This window comes from Ambystoma mexicanum, chromosome 5p, assembly GCF_040938575.1.
Source record: "Ambystoma mexicanum isolate Mex_15411 chromosome 5p, UKY_AmexF1_1, whole genome shotgun sequence".
NCBI classification, from domain to species: Eukaryota; Metazoa; Chordata; class Amphibia; order Caudata; family Ambystomatidae; genus Ambystoma; species Ambystoma mexicanum.
Window position 1 is genome coordinate 409,690,915 of NC_090930.1, and position 21,617 is coordinate 409,712,531.

The window sequence follows — 21,617 nt, forward strand, 5'->3', positions numbered from 1 at the left end:
CTTGTGTTGCCCAATTTTAATGTCCAAATCTGCAGTCCCCTCGACGGGAATTTCCTTCCCGTCGAAGTTCTGAAGTTGTCCAGGAAGAGGGGCGAGAGGAATTTGGTGTTCCTCCCCCCTTCTCAAATTCAGTTGATCAAAGGCCCTTTTTGACAGAAGGTTAGCTTGGGATCCAGTGCCAAAATTGTACATTGCCCCTGTATTTAGACTGGGGCATAAAATCTTCCCTCCTTTTCCTCAAGGGGGCAAAGATAATGTACATTTTTGGACAACTGGTGGGTTAGTTTCTTGGTTTTGGACAATGACAGGAAGGTGATTTGGGCAGGATTCTGTTTGGAGTTTTGGGAATCTGAAAGAAAAAGGTGACAGCTAGATGTGGGGGAAGCTTTGGGTTCCCCTGGTTCTGAGCTGCACCCCCCCTTTTTGGAGGCAGTCACCAGGATGGGTTTGAACCAGGGGATTTCCATGGGGATTTCCAACAGACTGTATAAATACAACACATGACTCCACATGGGGCAATTAACCACCTACATTAGCTTTGAAAAAGACCCACGGGTCAAAACATGTGTCGGCTGACCTTAATGGGGACCATAAATCCACACCAATAAACAACCTTTTAAATAAAATCCTGCACTTATCACAAAACACAAAAACAGCATGGAAAATCCATTCTTTATAAAAACAGCCAACTACGAGGTATCCAGGAAAAAAAAACCTTTTTCAGTGAAAAATTTGAGGTGTGGGTTTCACCTCAAAAACGTATCCTGTGATCTTGCACCAAAAACAACAAAAGCACCATAATTAAAAACTGAGCTTAGCAAGGTCGGTTCCAAACCTAGGGCCCCAGTACAGTCTCACGCATAGTAATCCCCATCAGCCTACAAGCCAGCATCGTCACATTATCCCATGAAGGACATCAAGGAATGATCAGAACAAAGGCCCGGATGTGACAAAGAGTGTGGTTTCCCCAAATAGCGTCCAAAGTGGAAGAAACCATTACATCCTGCCACCCATTCCAAATAACGGGGGTACCACCAAACCCTGAGCCGATCCAGTCAGTGGAGCGAGGGTCATCAAGATGGGAAGCCATTAGTATTGACTGCTGCACAGTACAGGAGGGGACATACCTGCTGGTGGCCATCGACAACTACTTGCGGTTTCCGAAGGTGGAAATAGTATCCTCAACGGCAGATGACACAGTGATTCCAGCAATCAAATTTATTTTTGCCACACACAGACTGCCGAGGCATGTTAAAATCGACAACAGCCCACTATTCCAAGGGATGGATGTAAAAAAGTACATGGATGACCTACACATCCAGTACCACCACATCATGCCCAGGTGGCCACAACCGAACGCAGACATGGAGAGATTCACGAGAACACTCAACCAAGATGCATTGACTGAATGCAGCGCAATCAAAAGAAAACATTCAAGATAATTCAAGAATTAAAATACCCCGCCGCTTGCCACACAACCCCCATCCCAAGAGATATGCATTCAAATTGGATGCATTTCCCCGAGAAGATTCATGCAGAAATATTAGAATTAAAAAAAAAAAAATCACACCTTACCCTCCAAGGACAATTGTCCCTTGAACCAAAGTCCCCTCTGCTAACCAACTTCAACCCATTCTTCCTACAGGGCCTTGCCACCAATATTAACCCATCCAAACCTGCAGGATCCCCGGAAGTGCTTGTCCCTTCCAATCTATTTAAAAATCACCATGAAACATCCAGAATGGATGCCCACATTTCTAGGTTTCCTCAATAACTCCTTCACCACCGGGATCATCCTTTCATTGGGAAAATAATAGAAAAATTCAAATTTGATGAACTTCAAGATTTCATTTCAATCTAAGAACTTGCTTCACAAAGCACAGAATGTCCTCAGAATCAACACTGCTCTCAATATGGGACATGCTCAACAACAACATGGACTTCAACTCTGAGAGTGTCCTTGTCCTTTTGGACACCTCGGCGGCCTTTGACAACATTCCTTCCTCACCAACAGAACCAAAAACCCTTAGGGGCCCCATACAGATCTGAACGAAGACTATTGGATTGTGGAGTCCCCCAAGACTCCACGCTGTACCCTCTTCTTTTCAAAATCTAAATGTCTCCACTAATAGAACTCATCAGCATCTCCAGACTCAACTGCTACAACTATGCAAACGACACCCAAATTATCTACAAACGAGAAAATAGTCATTCAACTACCCAGCCAGTAAAACTACATCTTGCGCACGTGGATGCATTGATGACAACAAATAATTGACCCACTCCAAAACCAAACTCATGCTTTTTATTCCAACACAGTCGGATACAGGCATGGTATCAAGAGAAGGCACAGACAGATAGGTAGATTTTGAAAACCTTTATTTTCATTGGTCAGGATCGTATAATGCCTATCTTGCCCTAACTCTAAGGTGGGAATGTTCCCTAGCGGAAAGCAATCTAATGGAAGTCTAAGTCTGTCAGTCCTGAAACAAAACACTATGTCAAAACCTATGCTTGCCCACACTTCTACAGAATAAGAGGATGTATGGGATGTGGCCAACTCAATAGTGTTCAAAGTAAAGTTAATGTGACAATGTGCTACCACTTAGCATCTGCCGCCCATTTCTCAAGTGAAGCTATAGCATGGGTACAATCCTTCCTAGCTAACCGTACGATGAGAGTGTTCTCCCCCGTAGCGGCAGCGGACCCAATCCATATCACCTGTGGCGTCCCACAAGGCTCATGTGTCTCCCCGACAATGTATAATATATTTACTAAGCCTCTCTTCGACAAACTTGACAGATTAGGGGTAACCTACACTAATTATGCGGACGATACGCAGATTCCCATACCACTATCTGGCAACTTTGTCGAAGACACAGCTCTAGTAAATAAAATGTACCTCCTCATTCAGGCATGGATGGCCTCCCACTGCCTCTGCCTAAATGACGACAAAACTGAGATACTGATCTTGGGATCCGACTCCAACCTAAAAAAACTGAGTCCCAATTACAGCAACTTCAACATAGACGGCAACATAATCAAGGTGGCTACTGAGGTAAAAACTCTAGGCTTTTACCTTGACTCCACTCTATCCCTCAAAAAACAAGTTAACTCCTTGGCATCGTCTACAGCGTACACCTGTAAATTAATCAGGACCTGCAGACCGTACCTTTCCAAAACTAGCTGCATCACACTAGCTAACGCATTAGTAATGTCTAAGCTGGACTACTGCAATGCCCTCTATGCAGGAGCCAACAAAACCATCATAAACAAATTGCAAATCCTTCAAAACAATGCTCTTAGAGCAGCTCTTGACATACCCCGCAGAGAACATATATCCAACATCAGGAAAGACCACCACTGGCTCAAAATTAGAGACAGAATCCTTCTCAAGACTCTATCGCTCACCCACAAAGGGCTCAACAACTCAGCACCCCCCTACATCTTGGCCAAACTGACCAGAAAATCATCCAGACACCACACTAGGGCTATCAACCACCTCATGCTTAAAACCCCTAGATTTAGACGATACAAAGCGGGCAGAGCCAGCTTCCCGGTCAGAGCTGGCCAGGCGTGGAACGCATTGCCTACTGCACTAAGGGCTAACCTACCCTATACCAACTTCCGATGCAAGTTAAAAAACTGGCTCTGGTCTAACGACAACTAATACGACCATGATACTCCTGAAACCTAGTCCATGACTTTTCTGCACTTACCCTTGTACCTTTTCGTATACTCCGTCAACACTGTAACATGTTAGCTATTCATCTCCAATTGTTTGTATTGACATGTATGTACTGTATTGACATGCTTCTTCTCCCTGTATGCAACCCAAGCTTAAGTAACCTTGTACCTGTTGCGCCCGGCTACCCCTGGGTTTTTTGTGCGCATTATCAAATAATAAACATAAACATTAACATAAACAGTGGAGCGCTTGGGAAGCTCCCTTCCCCAAGCTAAAGGCCCTCAGGATTATAGAGTTCCACAGGTTTCTCAGGATTCACGTGGCAAAAAGTTCACAGTGCCTTTTCTTTGTAGATTCTTTGGGCTTCTCAGGGTCACCTTTCCTTGAACCCAAAAGCCATTTGATTCTCACTTCTTCAATGGGTCTCTTAAGCTTCCCTCGTCCAAACTTAGACCCTCTTGGTTACTTTGCAAATCACCAATGTTCAACTTCATTTAACACCAAAAGTTCAATTCATAAAAGTTTTATTTGTAACACATCACAGTTAACTTGGTTTCTTTTGGAACTCCCTGTCCTATTCTTAACCAAGTACTCCTAGGGTTTTAACTTCAGTAGCATATGCAGCTTCTTTCTTTCAACGGGGCTTCCCTGGTCATGGCGCAGTTGTCAAACAGCATGGTTCACCCATTGTAGGTCGCGCAACCAGGTGCTTATACTTAAATTTTGTCCTCTTAAACTCCATGGTTCTCTTTCATCAAAAAGTGCATCTATGACTATGGGCCTCATCACAAGTTTGTTTGTTTGTTTGTTTTATTCATTTTTAGTGCGCGCCGGACCCAGGGGTAGCAGGGCGCAATGGCAAGAAAATGCAAAACTTACAAGGTTACATCATAGCAAAATGTACATTAGAAAATACAATAAGGTCACACTAATAATTACAGAATATACAGGTTCAAGTAGGCCATATAGCGCCGGGATACCACAAGCACAAATTGCGTTACCTCTACTCTGTTCCGTGCAATTTGTGCCGGGTCCCAATTAGCAGTAAGTTCCCATTCCCCATTGGGTCCACTGGACCCAATGGGGTTGGGGTGGCGCAATTAGCTTCGTAAGGTTTAAATGAGTCACAAGCAAGGTTGCATGGCAGATTTATGCCACATATAGAGTTTGATAACCAGACGTCAGTCAACAATTACCATACATAGTCACAGATGCACTTTTCGATGAAAAGGAGCCATGAAGCTACAAAAGAGCATGATGATTTGAAATATTTAGTGCATTGGGACACAACGAGATACCAACAGACTGAGCATGAAGCCCTGATGAGGACCTCGTGGAGGTTGAAACACGTGTCATCATTGTTTGTCTTATAATTATGAAGAGGGAAGGTCAGAATACGTCTCCCGTGAGAAGACACTCAAGCAGGAAGAAGCACCAAAGACACGTACAAGTTCACACCAATCCCCACTAGTCCCTCAATGGACAACTACCACAAAAGATACCCCCTCACCAGACCCTACAATCGAGGAGCAGTGCAACCACTACCCAGAGTAGACGAAGACGCACAAGAGGGAGCTTGAGACAGCTACTTGGACAGAATCGACTAAACCGCTGAGAAGCCATGACTCAAATAGTTAGAAACACTATGATGACATAGCTACGTTAGACATGAATTAAATGTGCAATCCGCACATTCGGGATACTCACACACCCAACTACACGAATAACACGTGCATACAGTTCTATGAGTTAAAGGACCGTGACATGTACATGCTGTCTGCGCGTTTATTATTTTTGCCATTAGCTTGCCACAATAATGCAAGAAGCAAGAAGGACACGTGTAAAGGTTTGCAGATGCTTTCATGCAAATAACCTTATGGAATGGCAGGAGCACTCGAGGGACCGGACAGCCGTAACATACTAACCTATGGATATTATGGAAGACGCATGGAGTAAAAGCCAGACCATGGCTTAGGAAATTCTAGTAGGCCCTGTTCACGTTAGAAAACCTGAGGCCACACAGAATGCTGTGCAAGCAGAACCACTGCAGTGAGAACAAAGCCACTGCCAAGGTGGTAATGTTGCAAGTGACATTCCTTACCCTGAACTGAAATAAGACAAGCTGCAAAGGAGCCCGTTCCCTGTAAAATATAGAATAATTCAGAGCTCCTGAGCTCACAAAAGCGGGCACCAAGCACGTGATCCGGCCGAGCTGATGAGGAGTAAACTTTTGGTGGCTGGGAAAAGCTAACCGTCTCATGGACCAGACAATGGTCGCAACAAGTTTCTTACACTCAAGCTACAGTTCTGCGCTGGGACAGAGCACGCTCATGCAATAATGGTCCATACACTGTTATGACGCCGACACATAGTTGAACTTCACAGACACATAGTTGCACATGCACCATGAACAGGTGTCTTGCGGGCTGGGAACTGAGTTTGTCCCAGGCTTGGGGGTCTGCTGATCAACCAATCAAAATCCATGGCCCTAGCGGTGGGTAGCTGGAATCACTGACCAATCATAGGGTCCACACAATGTAACAATTAGTAGCAATTTTCGAGGATGGTCCACGTCTGACACCTGACGTGGCCTAGTCCAATGAACTAACCTCTATATGGGCTCCTATAGAGGAACTACCACTCAACATCCTATCCATAGTGGAGTTAGTTTTTGGAGAATGGCCCTGAATGTGACGTAAGTTATGAGGCTACTCGTTACCAAAACCGGCCTGTGAGCCAGAATTTTCTGAGACGTGCCCGGAACCACTGCCGTGCACGTGATCCCTGTGGTTTGTTGGCTGTAATAAACATCAATTATACCTTGCTACTTGTCTGGACCTTACATTCTTTTGGGATGGGAAGGAGCTAGGCCTTCAATGAGTTCTTGACCCACGGACTCCTAGCAAGAGGCTGTGCCTGTCTGGGAGTTCACCCTAACAAGTATAAAGACATTGATGTGATTTGAGCGGTTTATGTGTTTACTTATTTATTAGTAGAGATTTGGACATTCTGTGGTACAAACAATCAACCTACTAAGACAAGGTTCCTGTTTAAATTACTTGGGAGTTAAGGAGCGCATGGAGTACAGCCTTAGCTTGCATTGCATTTTGTTTAAACACTTTTCCATTCACTTTGTGAAATTCGTTCCCACTTGTTTTCTTGCGCAGCTCCCCTTTTGTTGGATTTCTGTTGAGCTCCCACTTCGGATCCGGGCACAGCTCCCCTGCTTGCAGAAGCTTCCTTCTTGTGCAAAGAGTCATTCGAGAATGTGCAGTTATACATGCGACCACTGTCAATTTCACCTGACGCATCTTTAGCAACGTTGTATCTCACTTGTTTGCTTAACACACACCAGGCTTTCAACTGTGTTTGACCCGCCAGTTGTGTTTTCCTTGTTCTGAACTCAATGTCCTTGCCGTCTGAGGTCAGGGTCTCAACACCTGGCCCTCAGACACTCCTGGGCTCCTGTTCTGTCCCAGGGGAACAAGCATTTTGTTACACCAAATTCAAAAGGGGTCAGTACGCCTCATGCCTCCCGCCTCCCTTCTACGGACCTCTCTGACTCGCAGCGTTACGGTCCTCTAGCCACGCTTTTCCTGGGCATCTCTTCCTGCAGACCCTTGACATCTCAGCATCCCGGTTTCTCCCAGAAGGTCCTGGGAAGCCACGGCTCCTTAGCTCTCCTCCCAACACGTTCACCTTGTTGAATGCCTCTGTTTTTTTATATGCTTCTGAGTGCTTAACAGGCTGCAGGTGGGCATGATGTATTCTGATTGCCTGACCCTGCCTAGCCTTGTTACTGGGACATGTCCAAAGAGGATGTTGGTGTGCCTTGATCTGCATCTTCTTAGTCCCAGTACCATAGTAGTGTTTCCTATATGAAGTCTGTGTTCCTTTTCACTGCCTCTTTGTCACAGTACTGGAATGTTATTTAGAGATGGGAAGGTTGTGTGCCTTAATGCATCCGATAAAGGCTGAGGGAGGGGTTGGGTAGGTCACTGTCAAGGGAGGGGGGATACCATGCCTCACATTTTGGTATTTCCTCCCCAATTCCTGAGGACCCTCTACTCCGGTGATCTTCCAGCACTTGTCCACCCCCAGGGTTGAGATCCAAAAGCAACAGCCCTCAACTGGCCACCTGTGTAGTAGATCCCCGGGGAGTAGGATGGGAAATACCCTTAGGTTTTTCACAATGGTGAAACACTGCCTCAATCTCCTGGCTTGAATTGGGACTACGTTCAGCACCCTTCTCAATAAAAGGAACTTCAACAATGGATGGTAGCCTCACGCTAGAACCACAAGTCAGAGTAATCATCTGAATATGCTTCTATCGACTTTGCACTCTACGATGCATACTATCATACCTTTCATTCACCCACAAGACTATGATTGTTATGTTGCTTACTATGTTATGTTAATATGTTTTTATGCTGAGCCAAATCACCCCAGTATTCTCAGAGTGCCTAGGCTTGTATGTAGTGTTGCATATTGTGTCCCCATCTGGGATCCAGAACTCCAGATTGCATGCTGCATTGGCTCCTAATTAAATAAAAAAGGTTACAGTTAAAAACCCTCTACACTGCTCATCAGGTCTACCATGGGAAGGGCCTAGCTAGCATCACAAGGATCTTTTAATGTTGCATACGCACCAGGAGACTCAGATCTAGTAATGCTGCCTTAGTCTGCGTCCCCGACTTTAAGAGGAAAAGATAAGGAGGATTATCTTTTTCTTTGTGAGCTAACACTTTGGAATTCCCAACCACATATCCACATGGAAGTGAACCACCTGACTGAGAAAAAAAAGAAAATCAAAACATGTCTCTTCAGTTAATGCCTATCAGATATACAGCAAGTAATCTGGCCTAACCTGAAGATTGTATGCAGCTTCCATGCACTTCAAAAGAAAGGGGGAAAGGGCTGGAATATTTACAATTAATCTTAACCTCTGGCCTTGTTCGGGCCAAGCCTCCAGACCATTGTTCTTCACCTGCAAAGCCATTACAGAAAGGGGAAAGACCACATGCAAATCAGGCTTGGTCCCACTCCAAAGGGTGCAGTACAGCCCAAACTGCTTGGGCACATCCCTTCTGCACGAGACCACAAGAAACCTCAGACATGTGTTGGCCTCAATTGAGCATCATCAGTGAGGTGTACCTTGGGTTTCTAGGTCCAACAGGCATGGCACCCACACCTGGGCATACCGTCCCACTTGGGTTGACTATAACAAGACAAAGGAGGTGATGGCTGTAAGGGTTAGGATTAGTCTTAACCTCTGGCATCACTCTGGAAAACCCGCTAGACTCACAAACACCCAAATACACAGAACTCTAGACAAAAACACAGGGGCGTGGCTACATGGCCACAGGCTAGGACGTGATCCCTATGAGCTCCTGCTGATCCGACGCTGATACGACCAAAAACATACTTTGAGCCTGCGGAGTGCTGCCTTATTGGAACTATGAATACATGAATATGAGAGGCATATGGATGTCGTGGAGCTGACGCTAACTGTGCACAAAGTGCTCTATTGTGAGCTAAGGAAGATAGCGAGCTTCGGTCGGCGAGAGATACAAAATGGCACTCACGTGAGAACAAAGGGGTGAGCCTTAGGACAGTTGCATTGGCACATCGCGGAACGGCGTCACTCGCCAATAAAAGCGGATCTGAAACATTGGAGGGGACCTGGATGCAAGTGAACGGCTGTAACAAGGATCGTAGCTGATATGCTCCGGTGGTCTGGCAGATCAGCACACACTGCGGCTTACGTGTATCAAAGCATCGTCGTGAAGTGAAGCAGCGGAAAACAGTGGAGATTCAAACAAGATGGCACCCGCTCCCACCCGAAGTTCTGTATCTATAGACCGAAAATAAACATAACGCATGCTGGGGCGTGGAGGCCAGACACACGAACACTGCTGGTGAAAGGTGCTGTATGTTACGGAAGAGCCAAAAGAAGGGTTGCCAACAAACTACCTTTACTTATCCTCACCGCAGGTCACACATCTGGGTCTCACACCACATACATGTATTCACAGACCATCAATCTTTTAACAAATATAAAGAGATGGTAGGCTCAATTTTAGCAAAAATAATTCATCAGTTTATTATATTTTCTAATAAAACAGACCATTTGGTCACATTTGCAAAACTCATTATACATAAAAAACCACAAATAAAAGAGACACTTGATCTATAGTTTGACTCTTATGTTGTGTTCACACAATACTTGATAGTCAACAATAGTGGTGTTAATAACACAATGGGTGACTTCCAATTAGCCTGATCTTATATTGCTAAACCGTCCCCACTTTCTTTGTGTCGACGTGCACAAATACGTTTCCAGCCTTAATATTTTGATCCCACACCGACTTCTCCTTATTTTTTGTTGATTAGTCGTGTATGTAAGGCTTTCTTCAGGACACCATATTCACAAGTACCACATGTTACACAATCAAATGTGCAATGTCTCGGAGTATCTAAAAAACACACAAAAACAAACTTAATTTACTAAAGAGCCTATTGTTATTTTTGTACATGCATTCATGGCAGAGAACCTATGTTTAACCCCTCTATCTATTTCGGTGGGTATGCTTACATCAGGAACACATATAGGAGCCATGCAATAGCATTAGCTACTTAGTGCACAGCAACCCTATTATTTAGCTTGTCATGTCACCGCACAGTGATTTTATTTCCTTTGGCTCATATTACTAGGCCTATCGTTTCTTAATATGGAGAAAGAGAGAGAAACATTTGGTTAAACATACGTATTTTCACTCACTTGTTTGCAACTTCAAACACGCCTTTACTGGGCTATTCAAATACTGTCCTTCAAAAGTTGACTAAGAAACAGAGAAAAGGAGACAACGGAGTGGTCTTACTACAACGGACTCGTAATGGTCTTTCCAACAAGTAGCTGTAAGATATCTACATTGCAATGTGTCGAGTTCTGATTTAATCAAAACGTACCAGCACTAGTTCAAAATGCCAGTTCTTTACGTTGTCGCAGCCATCGTGACTCATACTGACACTTGTTATCACTTCAACAATGCTCCCGATGTACCGTTATAGCTATATCCTTTACAGATAAAGAAAGGAACAAGAAACGGAATGGTCATCATAACCAAAAATGACTCAATGCGATCTTTGCCCTTATATCTTTCCACACAGGCTTACGTACCAGCAATAGTTCAATTAGCCGGACTTCTGCGTTGCCGCAGTCTCGTTTCTCCTACGAGTACGGGATGCAGATATTTATCGCCGCCCGACACACACGTTCTACAATGGAGAGAAAAACACACGTGCACAGACGCGGTTATTCAACCGTATCTGATTTAAGATCCTGACTATCTGCTTGTATATATTATCAAGTTACCTTACGATCGCAGGTTTGTGACTTGTTTTCACCTCCACATCATTTTCCTTTCATCTCAACGGTTTCCACCGGTATCAGAGACAGACGTGTTATTTCGCTTTGTCGTCATCACGGCGAGTCACGTGACATGATATGCGCAAAGGAGCTGGAAATGTCTGTTTTCATTACGGACATATTTGAAAGGGGCAGCATAGACCGAGCTTTGCTACACTAAGTGGCAGATCTGACTTGCAGCGACATCAAACAATGCACTAACTCAACATAACTTTTTTCAACGATGGTCCTATTATCATGAACATCTTCCAAAGGGTATACCTAAACATTGTATGAGTTATTTTTGCAGAAACAGTCCCCATTCAATATACAGATTTAGACCGTGTTTCACTGAGTCCAAATTATATATCCATTTCTGTTCCAATTTGCGCAATTTCTTGTCACGATCCCCCCCACGTGGGTGATAGTCCATTTTTTGTAGCACACACCAGAAGATGCCGTTATGTGTGTGTTTCATCTTTTTATAATGTTCTACCAGTGGCTTGTCTAGCGTGTTGTTTTTAATGCAGCCACGGTGTTATCCAATTCTTGTGCGCACCGGACGTTTGGTTTTACCGATGTATATAAGTCCGCATGGGCATATAATACAATATACAGCCCATTTGGTGGCACAGTTACTAAAGGAATCCAATTTCCAACTTATACTTTTCAGGTTGATGGTTTTAATGTTCTTTGTGAATTGACACATATTACACTTCCCACACTTGAAATGTCCTATTACTGGAGGTAATTGCCACAATGTAGATTGTGCATTAGGATTAGATTTGGACACTGGGGAGGTATGAACCAGTTTATCTCTGATGTTGGTGAGGCGTTTGAATGCAAAACGGGGAGGAGGAATACTGAAATCCTCTGTATTGATCATTTTCCAATTAGCTAGAATGGTTTTCCTTAGATCATTGCTAATCGGTGTGAAAGAGGACACACAGGTGATTTTATCTAGAGTAGTCGTAGTTTGTTTCGATAAACAATCTCTCCTTGATATGTTGGCAGCCTTTTTGTAGGCCCTTCTGATGATATGGGAAGGGTATCCTCTCTCTTTTAGGTTCTTTTTCAAAACCTGACTGCGATTTTTGAAATCAACCTTGTCAGAGCAATTCCGCCTGATACGGAGAAACTGGCCAAAGGGTAAATTTTCCCTTAATGATTGTGGGTGGTAGCTGTTAAATTCTAATAAGGTATTCTTTTGGGTAGGTTTCTTATACAAACTCGTACCAACCTTATTATCAGCCATTCTCCGGATGGATAGGTCTAGGAAGGGGATTTCGTTATCATTTGACTCACATGTGAATTGTATAGACGCTTCTCTAGTATTCAGCCATGTAGTGAACACTACCAATTCATCTATAGTGCCTCGCCAAATCATAAAGATGTCGTCTATGTAGCAGTACCAGGCTTTTATCTTATTATAGTATGGATTATCCGTCACATAAATGTGTGTGATCTCAAAGTTGTTCATGTATAAATTGGCCAAGTCTGGGGCGAAACTCGCCCCCATACTCGTACCATGTAGCTGTTGATAGAAAACTCCCTTAGATATGAAAAAATTCTTAGTCAGTGCAAGATGAATGCACTCAGCAAGGAAAGCTGACGGAGGACATTTGTCCGTACGCGTTTCCAACAGGTTATTCATCACCTCCACGCATTTGATCTGGGGGATGTTGGTGTAAAGAGACAACACATCTAGTGTGACCAACAAGTCTTGTGTTTCCATTTTTAACTTATCTAGAATTTTTATCATCGACGTGGAGTCCTGAATAAATGATTTCATTTTGTTGACAAAGGGCCTGAAAAACATGTCAACATAGACCGACAATGGTTCTAACAATGAACCAATAGCCGAGACAATAGGACGACCCGGAGGGGAAGTTTGATTTTTATGAACTTTTTCGTCATCATTAATCCATCCTTGTAGGTGGGCATGTGTCATCAGGCTCATTATTTCCTCCAGGATAACAGGAGTTGGGTCACATGGTATCCTTTTATAGACTGATGTATCACCGAGTTGCTTTTCCACTTCTGAATTATATAGGTTGCTGTCCCACAGGACAATACCCCCCGCCTTTGTCGGCTGGTTTTATAACAAATACAGAGTTGTTTTCAAGAAATTTAAGAGCAGTCTGTTCTGATTTTGATAGATTGTCTTAATACTGATTTTTTTGTTCACAAAGGAGTTTAGTTTCTCCGAGAATTTCATTTTCGAACGCCAGAATTTCTGGTGATACCATAGATTGTAATGGTGTAAAAGTAGAGGGTGGCTTTTTGCCTGAATGATTGTCATCAGTGTCCCTGTTAAGAACTTTATCATGGAAAAAATATTTGAGCCTGATGATACGGAAAAAATTCCTCATTTCGATTTCAGTCTGAAAGGCGTTCGCCTTGCAGACCGGAACAAATGATAAACCCTTACTTAAAACAGATTGTTCTGCAGGTGTTAGAATATGTGTACTCAAATTGAAAATAGGATTCACCAAGTTGGCAGCGGCACCCACTGTCGGGTTCGCATTGGATGTTGATTCCATGGTCGGTTTCTTCCACGGTTCCCTCGTTGTTGAAAAAATTGATTCTGTGGACCCCTATGTGGTGTAGATGCTCCACTTGTATTTTGGCCACTCTGAGTTGAGTCAGAGTCACTGCTGTTGGATGAGTTGGAAAAAGTTACTAGCTTTTTGTTGCGTTGGAATCTATTTTGGCCTTTTCGGTTATTTGGACTATTGTTGTATTGTTGAAAAAATCCCGGGAACAAATACGGATATGTTATTTCTTCTTTATAGTTTGCAATGTCTTTTTTTAGTTTCCACACTTTTTTGTCCAACATTAGAGTTTTGAATTTGGCCATTTCGTCATTCATTTTTTCCAAGCTAGATTTAATATCAGGAATGACTGATTCTTCTATTATTTTCGCCTCAAGGGAATCTAGTTCTTTCCGTTTCGTCCCTTCTTCTTCTGCTGTCTCCATTATTAGGATCACCCAGTCCCTGGAACATTTATTTCCAACACCGCTAAACCCTTTCATAAATTTTGGATTCTCTAGGAAAACTCTGGGTATGTTTTTTACTTGAAGTCCTTCAGGGATAACCCCTGCTTTCAAGTATTCAATCATAAGTTGGCCATGCGATTGAGTTCAAATCAGTTTCTTAGTTTTTTGTGTCAACAAGTCTATGTCACTAGGAATCACGGGTTGTGGAGGGATAGGGCCCGCGACTGGGGTCACCAAAATCGACGGTAGATCCAAATATTTTTTATATATATCATTGGTAAACGATAATATATGTACATTTTCCATGATAATTTAGGAGAATGCTCAACCAACCAAAGGGTTGTCCAAAAGATTTATACAAAAACAATGAGCACGCTTTTACAGCATGAGTCCTCTTCTTTAAGGGGTTTGTTGGCAAAGGACTAAATACAGAGAGAACCAAAAGAAGGGTTACCAACAAACTACCTTTACGTATCCTCACCAGAGGTCACACATCTGGGTCTCACACCACATACATATATTCACAGACCATCAATCTTTTAACAAATATAAAGAGATGGTAGGCTCAATTTTAGCAAAAATAATTCATCATTTTATTATATTTTCTAATAAAACAGACCGTTTGGTCACATTTGCAAAACTCATTATACATAAAAAACCACAAATAAAAGAGACACTTGATCTATAGTTTGACTCTTATGTTGTGTTCACACAATACTTGATAGTCAACAATAGTGGTGTTAGTAACACAATGGGTGACTTCCAATTAGCCTGATCTTATATTGCTAAACCGTCCCCACTTCCTTTGTGTCGACGTGCACAAATACGTTTCCAGCCTTAATATTTTGATCCCACACCGACTTCTCCTTATTTTTTGTTGATTAGTCGTGTATGTAAGGCTTTCTTCAGGACACAATATTCACAAGTACCACATGTTACACAATCAAATGTGCAATGTCTCGGAGTATCTAAAAAACACACAAAAACAAACTTAATTTACTAAAGAGCCTATTGTTATTTTTGTACATGCATTCATGGCAGAGAACCTATGTTTAACCCCTCTATCTATTTCGGTGGGTATGTTTACATCAGGAACACATATAGGAGCCATGCAATAGCATTAGCTACTTAGTGCACAGCAACCCTATTATTTAGCTTGTCATGTCACCGCACAGTGATTTTATTTCTTTTGGCTCATATTACTAGGCCTATCGTTTCTTAATATGGAGAAAGAGAGAGAAACATTTGGTTAAACATACCTATTTTCACTCCCTTGTTTGCAACTTCAAACACGCCTTTACTGGGCTATTCAAATACTGTCCTTCAAAAGTTGACTAAGAAACAGAGAAAAGGAGACAACGGAGTGGTCTTACTACAACAGACTCGTAATGGTCTTTCCAACAAGTAGCTGTAAGATATCTACATTGCAATGTGACGAGTTCTGATTTAATCAAAACGTACCAGCACTAGTTCAAATGCCGGTTCTGTTACGGAGGAGCAAGTGGGCACGCATCGTGCACAATCCCCACGGACATATCGGTGCGGGCGCACATCGGAGGGGCAGAGACCAAAATCTGGTCAACACACCACATAAAGCCGTACTGACTTTGGTTCCAGGGCAAGGCCCAGGTGCTGGCGACTTGCAATTACTCAACCAAGAGTGGGATAATGTCGGTGAGAGAAGGTAAAGCGAAGGCTAAACAATCAACGATAGATATATTCTCTAAGACCCCGACCACCCCGGCACAGATCACCACCAGCGGGTCAGCGGAAGTCGCCCCCTTGAGAGATGACCAGGCGATTCTGGCTGCTATCACGGAACTGAAAACTTTGTGGAGAACAACAATGGCAGACTTGAAAGTGGCACTGGAGACCAAAATAGACCCAGTGGGCATAGAGGTCAATCTATTGCGGCAAGACATGAGGGCGCTAGCAGAGAGGACAACAAGTCTGGAAAGTGCAGTGAAAACCAACGCAGAAACCAGCAATGCTAAAGAGGTCCACGTACTAAAGCAGTAAGTATCGAACCTAGAGAACCGAGCAGAGGAAACCGAAGGAAGAGCGAGATGTAACAACATATGGGTGGTGGGCCTTCCAGAAGGAGAGGAAGGCCAAGACCCAACGGACTACGTGGAGAGCATGATTATGCAGGAGATTGGGGCCGGCAAGCTCTCTCAAGGATTCGCAATTGAACGCGCACATAGAGCCCTGATGCAAAGGCCACAACCAGGAACCCCACCCGAGCGATCATAGCGAAAATTCTTAACTATAGAGACCGAGAGAAGATCCTGGAGTTCTTCAGGAAAGGAGGGACGATAAAAAGAGCGGCAGCGACCATAACTGCATACCCCGACTATACCATGCAAGTACAAAGGCAACGCTACGGATTTGTAGCCGTGAAGAGGAGACTACGCACAGCTGGCCTTAAATACATGCTTCTGTATCCTGAAAGACTCAAGATAATATATAAGAGCAAAACATATTTCTTCGACACCCCGGAAGAAGCGATGGACTGGCAGGATGCCCAAGGATGCTTGGACGTTGAAGAGGATCAGAGACGAGAGGCACAAGATAAGTGATGTGTGGCAATGCTATGGGTTGCCGCGAAAGAGATATGATGGGGGCTACCTTGTGGCATGATATTGATTGCTCAAAATGAGTGATGCTGGACATACTGGACTGGAATATAGATGGCACTGTTAAATATTGATATTGATATTCCAATGTGATTACTAATGCAGGAGGCACAAACGGGACGTGACCTACCCCCTGGTAAATAGAGTAAGGATAAAAGCCACTAGGGCTGAATCACCCCGCTGAGCCTCGAGCGCGCGTGTTGTCGGGTTAAGGGCTAGATGCGGGGGTGCCTGAGATCCAGGGATGGAGCTGGGCAACAGTTGGGAGGGTTGGGAAGTAGTGGAGGGGTAGATATTGTGTTTGGGCAAGTTGGGGAAGGGGATGGGAAAAGGGGAGGGTGGGGTGGGTGTTGGGGAGTTGAGTGTGTTGTTTGGAGTTGGGGACCGAGCCTATACGAGTCTACACGCGGGTATAAATGTTTTGAATAGAAACTACCCCGGTAGGTGGGTGAGAGACAGATTGATAAATAATGGGAGAACTCAGAATTGCTACGTGGAACGTAAGAGTCCTCAATAGCTACCTGAAGAGGAACAAGGTTATGATGTACCTGCACAGACAAAAAATAGATATAGCATTGATACAGGAAACACACCTCACGCGCGATAAGTTAGAAGTGATTAAAAAAAAATGGAGGGGAAATATGGTAGGCGCCACGTATTCGGCCTATGCCAGAGTTGTGATCACATGGGTGGCACGGCATGTCCCTTTCCAATTGCTATAATCCACGGTGGCAGAGGACGGAAGGATGGTAATGATAAGAGGGCTGGTAGAAAACAGAGAAATAAGTATTATTAACACATATACCCTGAACCAAGATACAGCGGCGTATTTTAGGTATCTATACAGTAAGATGGGGAGGTGCCTGGGGGGAGGGCGGTGGTCTGAGGAGGAGACTTTAATTGCGCGCTGAATCTGAGAATTGATAGATCAGATAATAAAATAGATAGACCTGCCCCAGCGGCCAGAGCGCTGCAGACACTGCTGATGGACCTGGGGTTTAAAGATGCATGGAGAGCGCAACACATGTCCGAGAGACAATACTCCCATTACTCAGCCCCACAAAATGTGCACACAAGGCTGGATTATATGTTTGTCACGCATGAACTAATGTCGGAGGTAACACTTACAGAATACAGTATGACCGTTGATACTGGAATGGCAATTTCAAACCCCGAGAACAAGGATACCGACTTGGCGCCTCCGTGCTGAGGCACTGAGAGATACTATATTTAGAGAAAGCCTGCGAGACGACATAGTAAGCTACTTTGAAATTAATACTGGTAGTGTGGAATCCACTGGTGTGCTGTGGGAGGCCTTTAAAGTAGTAGTAAGGGGAATGGCCATAGCGAAATACAAAGGGCTGCAAGGGGGGATAGTGGCTAAATTACAAGAGGCTGAGGACAAGTTGGAGAAAGCGCTGGGAAGGGGTGGTACCACTGAGGAAGAGAATGTAGAGATACTGGGGCTGCAGCAAAAATGTGTGGGATGCTGGGAGAGACTGTGTAATGTGAATTATAGGAAGTACATACAGAGATTGCATGCGGGAGGGGATAAAACAGGAAGAATGCTGGCATGGCTCTATAAAAATGAAACCCCCAGACCCACATTCAGGACAATTGCGAGAGATGATGGGAGTACGGCGGACACCCAAGAAGCGGTTAATCAAGAATTTGTAGAATATTACTGAACCCTATATGATGATCAAGTGGGGAGTGATCATGGGAGGATAAATGAAACGCTAGAAGACATAGGTCTGCCACAGATTACAGATTAGATAAGAACGAGAAGAGCTAGACGCCCCGATCACCCTGGAAGAATTGGAGGAGGTAGTGGTGCAGCTACCCACAAACAAGACCCCGGGAGCCGATGGACTCCCGAGCGAATTTTACAAAAAATATAAAGACGAGGTGCTTCCCCCACTGTTGGCAATGCTAAATGAGGCGTATGACAAGGGTAGGCTCCCAGAGTTCCTGCGAGAGGCGATAATTATACCACTCCCGAATAATAAGCCGGCCAAGGATTGTGGATCATATAGACCATTGTCAATGCTAAATCAGGATAGCAAAATACTCACAGCGGTTCTAGCAAATAGGATGAGAAGAATTACAACCAAACTCATACACCCTGACCAGACTGGGTACATCCCAGGCAGGAATATTACGAATAACCATAGGCGGCTCCATCGAGTCATTGAGTATGCGAATGAAGAAGAGGGAGAGATGGCAATCGTATCACTGGACTCAATAAAGGCTTTTGATTCAGTAAAAGGCCCTGGATGATGGCTGCCTTGACGAGCTATGGGATAGGGCCGGGGTACCTTAGATGGGTCCAATTGTTATATAGCGCGCCTCTAGCCAGGGTGAAAACAGGAGCGATAACCTCGGAGAGGTGGCAGCTTAGCAGGGGCACTAGACAGGGTTGCCCATGGTCCCCAATGTCATATATTTTAGCTCTAGAGCCACTAGCAGTATACCTAAGACAACAGTATAATGTGATAGGTATCCCCATTAAAGCAGAGCCACATTTAATTTCCCTTTATGCAGACGACATACTGTTGTACTTGAAATACCCTGAAGAAAACATCCAATATGTGCTGGAGGTGATGGAACAATTTGCGTTCCTGTCCGGCATAGCAGTAAATCCTAAAAAAGTCATGCGTGTTCCCACTGAGCAGATATAAGGGGACTCCACTAGAGCACTTGCCGGTATTGCCAATACCGTGGGAGGTGGACACCTTTAGGTATCTTGGAATAGACATCTACCATACGGTGGAGTCAGAGCACCTGCACAACACAGAGAGGGCTGTCAAGGGTATCGAGAGTAGCATGAAGTTCTGGGCGAAGCTTCCCTTGGCGATGATGGGAAGAGGGGCAATGTTAAAAATGGTGGTCTTGCCGAGACTATTGCATTACTTTAGTAATATACCGCATCTGATCCCAAAACGATTCTTTGCCCGATTACATAGCATATGTAGAGATTTCCTATGGCGTGGGACTAGAAATATAATGGCCCTCTGGAAGCTACAGAATACACATGAGAAAGGAGGGATAAAACTGCCAAACTACGAGGTCTATTACTTAGCGAGTCAATTGCAATATGTAGCGAAATGGTTATCGGAAGAAACAAACTCGGAATCTAGGCTGTTTAGATCAGAATGCGCACCGATTTTTCTACAAGAAATTATGTGGCTGTCCAGAGAGAATATGAAAGAGTGCCCGAAAATGATGTTGCTGGGATGGGACATATGTAACAGGGCCTGTCGGGTAATGGAGAGCCCTTCCCCATGCTCCCCTTGTGGCACTGGTGGGAAATGATGCCCAACTAATGAAAACGATCTGGAAGCACTGGGAACCAGTTAGGATAGCAACGCTGGGGGGATGTATGGCAAGATTGGAAGATTATAGATTTTGAGACTTTGGTAGAGGAAACCGGATTACACAGGGGACAGTATATTTCATACCACAGGGTGGTGCGGCGGGTTACAGAAACGTGGTCAGAGATAATACTGGAAGGCCAACTGGGTGCCACCCTAGAGGTTATATACGACATAGCAGAGGGAAGACATGAGATATCCAGACTATATGAGATGGTTATGTCCAAAGTGGGGAAAGAACTAATGCGATTACGACCGGAATGGGAAGAAGAGGTGGGCACCCATATGACAGATGGGATGTGGGAGAGAGCCCAAAGATATCACAAGAAGGTGTCAAGAAATGCCAGGTTGCAGCAGATACCGTTGTATATCACCCACAGAGCTTACATGACGACCCAAAGAAAAGCTAAATTTGCGAATGCAGTGCAGCCATATGTATCATTAAGATCAGGGTGTAGGCCCATATTACCACATTACTGTGTATGCAAACAGACGTCCATGACCAAATGATAATGATGTGTTATTATATAGCACTTACGCTTAAGCGCTTTATATAGACAAAATATACACCCAATATCACCCAACCTGTGTTGGTACTCATTTATCGACATCAGAAGGATGAAAGACTGAGTGAGGCGTTTAAGAACAGACTAAAACAGTGACTCACCCCCTGAAGTGTGCCTGAAATAAACATTTAATGAGCCTAGCAATTATTGTATAGAATTCCAGAAAGACACATTATTTGTATTCCTATTCTTTCTTATTTAGGGTCAGTGCTGAAATTGTGAACTTGTGGCACCCCTGTTCTTATTTTTCTTCTTTTTTAAGGGGCCTGAACAAGAAAGCCAGCCACCCCAGAAGTACAGAGCCACAGGACAGGAGTGTGCATTACTAAAAAAAAAAAAAAAAAAAAAAAAGAGGTTGCAGGGGAGACCACAGAGGTCGCAAGGGAGACCTCAGAGATCACGGTTGCGACCTCTGGTGACCGCTAAATGACATACCTGAATCACAAGCAATGGATTACCAAGAGCATACAATTTGAAAAACGAGTGGAAAGTTTAAAACGGATTGCAGCCAAATGACACATGTAAAAGTTACATTTCCTTTCAATTTCTGTGTAAATTTACTCAAACGGTTTCTTTAAAAAACGAGTGAAATATTGCAAATCGTGATGCTGTTTTTAGTCTGGGGAACAGAGGTGTATCACAGGGATATTACAGAAGTGAAAGAATGGGGGTAGCTGCATTTTTGAATGAGATTTTCAGGATGAAATGGGGTTCAGTTTTCAGAAACCAAAGCGGTCAAAATGAAGACTTCAGTTTTGAAAGAAAGGCAAATGTTACTTGAAATGAGTTATCTAGACTATATTGTTGAAGAGGAACACAGTAAGCACCAAGGTTGATTCACGAGGTCAACCTTACCACCCCAGTGCTCAACCCCAACAATAAAATATATGGAAATTAGTTGGATTACTTGAAATAGAACTAAGGGCTTACAGTTTACACCAGAC